We start from the raw sequence: 6929 nt of genomic DNA on the forward strand, positions 1-6929 counted from the left end.
TCCGATTGGCAATCCCAAGGCTCAGTGGTTTACACCACAGCGCCAACCACGTCCTTATTGAAATGGTTACTATACCTTAATCCAGCCCGTCCCATTTTGAGAATTACAGTACTATTGAGAGTCTTGAGGCATAATTTTGAATATTTCTCTCACCCTTGGTCATATAATGATGCTCCATAGATGTAGAAATGTGTAGCAAAACCACAACCCCATTATGTTAAGTGAAAGATAATAATGGACACATTAGGGTTTGAATGCCTCATCCCAGAAAGCAGAGAGACAATATACAGAGCTCAGTTCCAACATCAAGTAGTAGCTAGCAAGAAGGTAGAGACATAGTAAATCATGTAGTCATATTTTGAAGAAAATAAATTACAGCAAAATAACTGTTGTCTTTATTTTTTTGTTTTTATTTGTACACCACCTATTATATAATATGTTACAAATTAAAATGATAAAACAATAAAAGAGTAAAATTACAAGAAAGGAAATAAAATGCAACTGATAGCCATAAAAGAAAATGCTTGAGGTATTTTATTTTTTTACAAGTACTGAAATGTCATCAGTGTTGGCACTTGCTGGAGCTCCTAGGAGATGTGATTCAATAGAAAGGGGGCCACCCACAGAGAAGGCCCTCTCCCTGGTTTCCACAAACAAATATTGCAGCACCAAGAGGGCCTCCACAGCTCTGGCAGGGCAGCAGGGAGAAAGGCACTCCTGCAGGTATCCTGATACCAAGTTGTTTGGAGGAATTAATAAGTTAAAACCAACAACTTTAATTTGGCCTGGTAGCATACTGGCAGACAGTGCAGTTCCTTTAGAGAGGTGCAATGTGTGTCTGATGGGACACTCCACTAAATAATATCACTGTAGCATGCTGCACCAGCTGTAGCTTCCAGATCACCCTTCAGGGAAGCCTCACAGTAGTCCATTCTAGAAGTTACCAGTGTGTGGATCACATGGCCAGGCTTTTTCACTCCAGGTATGGGTACAAGTGGTGTGCAAGCCAAAGCTGGTAAAAGGTACTGGGACTTCCAGGAACAAAGACAAATCAAGGAGCACTCCCATACTGTGTGTCTGTTCCTCGGGACTGCAACACCATTCAGGACAGGCATGCAACTCAGCTCCCAGACTTTAGAAACACCTCTGTCTTGCCAGGATTCAATTTCAGTTGATTGGCCTTCATCCAGCCTGTTATTGCATCCAGACACTGGTTCATGGTCTATACAGGCTCATCTGATTCAGACATAACCAGGGAAAAGAGCTGGGCAACATCAGCATGTTGAGAATACAATGCTCCAAATCTCCTAAAGGTAAAGGTAAAGGTACCCCTGCCCGTACGGGCCAGTCTTGACAGACTCTGGGGTTGTGCGCCCATCTCACTCAAGAGGCCAGGGGCCAGCGCTGTCCGGAGACACTTCCGGGTCACGTGGCCAGCGTGACAACGCTGCTCTGGCGAGCCAGAGCCGCACACGGAAATGCCGTTTACCTTCCCGCTGGTAAGCGGTCCCTATTTATCTACTTGCACCCGGACGTGCTTTCGAACTGCTAGGTTGGCAGGCGCTGGGACCGAGCAGCGGGAGCGCACCCCGCCGCAGGGATTCGAACCGCCGACCTTTCGATCGGCAAGTCCTAGGCGCTGAGGCTTTAACCCACAGCGCCACCTGCATCTCCTAAAGACTGTAACCCAATTACTTCATATTGATGTAAAATAGCACTGACTCACCCCATAATACAATGCAATTTTGTCATAGCAGGCCTCTGAGGGTTGTACAGTACCATGTGCTGAAATTATGTCAATAATTTCTGGGCTGCCCAAAAAACTCTGTTGGATGGCTACTTGTGAGACCGAAAAGCTGCCTTCACCATCATGTACTAGGCATAATTGTGTGCTCTAGCATATGGTCACCTTCACAAGAAATCCTATGTCTGTTTCATTGCCTGCAGGTCAAATGCAGCTTGATCTCTGCAGCACTGAAAGGGCACTCAGATATGATTGTATCAGTGGCCCATCACATCTTGCCATACTACCAGAAAAAGTTGTGTAAGCCGATTTAAATATCAGAAATAAGTGGGATCGCTTTACACATAATTAAATAAATGTGTAGACGCGCACACAGTTAATCAGTTCAAAAGGAAGCTGCAGGCATTTTTACACAAGGAGGAAATCAAATAATTTGTTGGCTAGCTAAAAATTTTCTGGTTAAGAAGTGGCAGTGCAAGTTAACTTGAATTTCTGTAAGTTAATAAGAATATACCTCAATGAATCATAGTCTGTCTTAGCCTCTTGTACGTTACTAATTTAATCATGAAAAGTCTGTTGAGATATTGAATTTGGGTTTTTTAGATTTAAAAAAGTCTTCCTCAACAGTTCATACAAAGATTATTTATTTATTTATTTATTTATTTATGTTCCCAACATGTTTGTCAGTGTAAACTGCTACAATTTTAAGGAATGTTCTGTCATGAATCTTATGATATTTGGTGCTTTTCTTGGAACCACACAGCTGAAATTAGCTACCTAAGAACCCTAGTTGAAAATATTAATCTCCAGTTTGAGCCTCCAAGCATGACTCAATATGTCCATTGGACATTCCAATCGTACAGAAGGCTATTGATGGCTATTAGCCACGAAGACTATAATCTACCACCAATCTTGGCTGCAGGACCAATGAATAATGACCAACAGACTTCTGCCTGGAATGGGTTACCAAACTGGCCTAGCAGCCTGGTTAGTTGCGGTTGTGACAGAACTTGGGCCAGGACCCACTCTAGACTGAGAGGCCTCAATGCTATACAAGGATTTTTCAAGTGCAAATCAAGCTTCCACTTTTGTAGTCACACTGGCAAGAAAAAGTGACCAGCCTATTGCTGATTCACGAAGCTGAATATGAATGAAAATAATACCATAGATAGCAATAAACTGGAATAGTTTGATATTTGTGTGGTAACCTGTGGCTCTGCAGATGTTGTTGGTCTGCAGTTCCCATCAGCTCCAGCCAGCATGACCAATGGTGATGATGATGGGAGTTGTAGTCGAATAACATTCAAAGGGCCACAGGTTCTCTGTCACTGACCTGGAGTATTTTTGTTTTGGGATTCTCCAGAAAGCACCTGTAGGATAGTTCATAGATCCTAAAAGCTAGCATTACTCCATTATATAGAGTAGAGGATTCAAAATCTTAATAAAGAATCAATTCTTAGCTTTCAGCCATATCAATATGTTTATGTTGTCAAAAGGTATTTTTTCAAGGGGAAAGGATCAATAAACCATCCTTTTTCTTTAAAATGAGTTCAAATTTCTGCCAGTTCTAAGACTGTACATTTACAGGAAACCTATAGACTTGAATTCTAAAGTCTGGCTCAGCTGAATGAGTATCAGTAGTAACAGAATGTTCCTTCAAATTCTAGATTATTAGATCAGAATATATTTTCTTTTTAAAGGATCAGGAGAATCTATGCTTGTCTATGAATAGGCCACATCCACACCTTACATTTAAAGCACTGTATTTCCCCAAATAATCCTGTGAACTGTAGTTTTATTAAGGGTGCTGATAGTTATTAGGAGGTCCCTATTCCCTCTGCAGAGCTACAATTTCCAGAGTGCTTTCCTCCTCCCATGAAAGGAGGGAGGAGAACAATATTCAGAAGGAAAGAGAACATGTTGATAGGTCTGCATTCAGGTTCCTGGATCTAGATGTTAGTGGAGTAGCTTGAGAAGAACCACTGACAAGGCCAAACTAAAGCACAGGCTAAATGAGACCATTGTCTCAGGTGGGGGTGGGAGAACAACAAATGGGCATCAACAGCCCCCCATTTGCCTCAGCATATGCCTACCTGCTTAGCCAGCCACTTGATGAGGCAAGACTCTTTCTCAATTCCTCCACTTGCTCTGAAGGGCCAAGGACATCCTTCAGAGTGAGGTGAAGAGGAGAATACCTGGGCCACCACGGCAGCTTGTCACAGCACCCTTTTTCACTGTGGGAGAGAAATTGCGAGCACTGCTGTTAATGTGATAACTATGAAAAAAGTTTTTTTTAAGTAAGTGAGGGGGTGAAGGTTGAAGGGGAGACACTTCTGGCATCATGAAAAGAGAGGGTGGGCAGGCTGCAGCAGGGAGAGGAGAAGTGCCCCCACCTACCTCAGAGAGGTAGGACTGGATGTGCTAGGACTGGATCTTGTGCTAGGACTGGATTGTTGTTGTTGTTTAGTCATTTAGTTGTGTCCAACTCTTCGTGACCCCATGGACCAGAGCATGTCAGGCACTTCTGTCTTCCACTGCCTCCCGCAGTTTGGTCAGACTCATGTTTGTAGCTTTGAGAACACTGTCCAACCATCTCGTCCTCTGTTGTCCCCTTCTCCTTGTGCCCTCCATCTTTCCCAACATCAGGGTCTTTTCCAGGTAGTCTTCTCTTCTCATGAGGTGGCCAAAGTATTGGAGCCTCAGCTTCACGATCCGTCCTTCCAGTGAGCACTCAGGGCTAATTTCCTTAAGAATGGATGCGTTTGATCTTCTTGCAGTCCATGGGACTCTTAAGAGTCTCCTCCAGCACCATAATTCAAAAGCATCAATTCTTCGGCGATCAGCCTTCTTTATGGTCCAGCTCTCACTTCCATACATCACTACTGGGAAAACCATAGCTTTAACTATACGGACCTTTGTCGGCAAGGTCATGTCTCTGCTTTTTAAGATGCTGTCTTGGTTTGCCATCGCCTTTCTCTCAAGGAGCAGGCGTCTTTTAATTTTGTGACTGCTGTCACCATCTGCAGTGATCATGGAGCCCAGGAAAGGACTGAATTAGAGAACTGGAAAAAGAAGTCACTCTTCCACATGACCATAGTATAACTAACTCGTTTTCTTCAAGAGAGGCAAACAACAGTTGAATATTCTTCATTTTTTATATCTACATGACCCAAGTGTTCAAACTACAATGCAATGAGATTGACAAGATGCCAATATGGATTCCTCTCCTACAGTTCTGGAATGCAACAAGAAACATTGCAGCACATAGTTTGCTTAAACAAGGTTGAAATGTAATACAGATAGAAACCGCAAAGTCCACCCAGATCCAGTTCCCAGACTGTCACATCATCATGAGGAATTGTTGAATAATGTACACATATTTTAGGGCAATTTTTTTTAGGGCATGTAATTCATAGAATCAGATATATGTATACGGTCCATGGATATTATCTGAAAATCCCCTTCTACATTTTTCTCATATTTTTAATGGGGAAAGCATACATATTTGGCTTGAAATTGTCATTAGCTTTTGGAGGCTATCTTTTGGTTCAAATAAATCTTGATGCCCAATGTATATGTAGAATTTTATTTGCCTCTGAAAGCTGCATCAAAGATTCCATTAAAGAAGGAGAGCAGTGGCCATTGTCCCCTTCCTTGAAAATCTAACATTATAAATCACCTTATAATAAGTTTGACCATTGGTCCATATAACTTTGTTGTGTCTGCATGGGCAATATCTCTCTATAATTTCAGAGAAGGGTCTTTCTTGTCCAACCTAGAGAAGGCACTGAACCTTTCATAAGTCAGGAGCACCTATATTTTAAACCAAGTCTCTGGTTCCACACACTGTGTGAAAATTGCTCTAGTCTAGGCAATTAAAGAGCCTACAAACAAGGTATATATGCATGCTAAATAAACAAGTATCTTTGTGGGGAGAAAAAGTAGGGTGCATGTGTGAGCTCACCTGATAACCTTAGGCAAGGCACTATTTTTCAGTCTCAGCTGCCATATGCACCCCAATAATAATGTGGGGTTTATAATCCTTATTGGTCTTTTAGCATTCGTATAATGGGGGGTAAGATAAGTCAAGAGGACGCGGGTGACGCTGTGGGTTAAACCACAGAGCCTAGGGCTTGCCAATCAGAAGGTCGGTGATTCGAATCCCTGTGATGGGGTGAGTTCCTGTTGCTCAGTCCCTGCTCCTGCCTACCTAGCAGTTCGAAAGTACGTCAAAGTGCAAGTAGATAAATAGGTACCGCTCTGGAAGGAAGGTAAACGGCATTTGTGTGCACTACTCTGGTTCGCCAGAAGCGGCTTAGTCATGCTGGCCTCATGACCCGGAAGCTGTACGCCAGCTCCCTCGGCCAATAAAGCGAGATGAGCGCCACAACCCCAGAGTCGGTCACGACTGGACCTAACAGTCAGGGGTCCCTTTACCTTTACCTTAAGATAAGCCAAACTGCTATTTGTTGAAACTGCAGAAGAGCTTTAGGATGCAGTTCTATAATCAAGATTCTCCAGCTGAACAACTAAATGTTTGCAGCATAAACACTACTACACTGGACAAACACCTGATATGCAACCACCATGCCAGATACATCACCTGAACACCAGACATGCTGGTGGAACAAGCCAGGGTCAGAGCCATTCTACTGGCAAAGATATGGCAGTATATGGTTCCCGCCTCCCACAAAGGCCTTACTTCCAGTATTGGACATGTCATTCTACAGCATAGCAGTGGTGTATCTCTGAACTCAGCATAACGTGAGTATAGGTTTGCTCTGCTAGTGATTTTTTGGTGTCATCTGATAGCCAACCATGTTGTCTGTTGTAATTATCTAATGTTGTGATCAGTTTGGAGGATGCTTTTGTGAATGGATACAATGTATTGTATTTCTTTGCCATCTTGAACATTGCAGCTATCAACACTGGCATTGGAAATCCATAATTCCTGGTGACTTATCATTGAAGCAAAAGACATGGTGACCTCAGAACCATGTGGCTAGGAAATTGATTTCTTTAGCAGTAGGTATAGCATTTTACCTGGCAGTGTAATACTAAAGAACGCTTGCATAATCCCTGAGAATGCATACACTCCAAGGATACATTTACAAAGGCTTTCACCTGATAGCCCCGTTGTTTACCACAGGCTAATTCTTCTGTTGACTTGGAATTACACAATCAC

At 42.7% G+C, this 6929-nt stretch overlaps 1 long non-coding RNA gene across 1 annotated transcript; it reads left to right on the forward strand.

The window, feature by feature from the left end:
• Window positions 1–529: 529 nt before the first annotated feature.
• Window positions 530–5984, forward strand: LOC310848162. Its single transcript, XR_014566194.1, has 3 exons — window positions 530–1313; window positions 1680–4199; window positions 4803–5984. It is a non-coding gene; the product is annotated as an uncharacterized lncRNA (long non-coding RNA).
• The last annotated feature ends 945 nt before the right edge of the window (window positions 5985–6929 follow it).

This window comes from Podarcis gaigeae (assembly GCF_964106915.1).
Source record: "Podarcis gaigeae genome assembly, chromosome: 7".
Classification (NCBI taxonomy): domain Eukaryota; kingdom Metazoa; phylum Chordata; class Lepidosauria; order Squamata; family Lacertidae; genus Podarcis; species Podarcis gaigeae.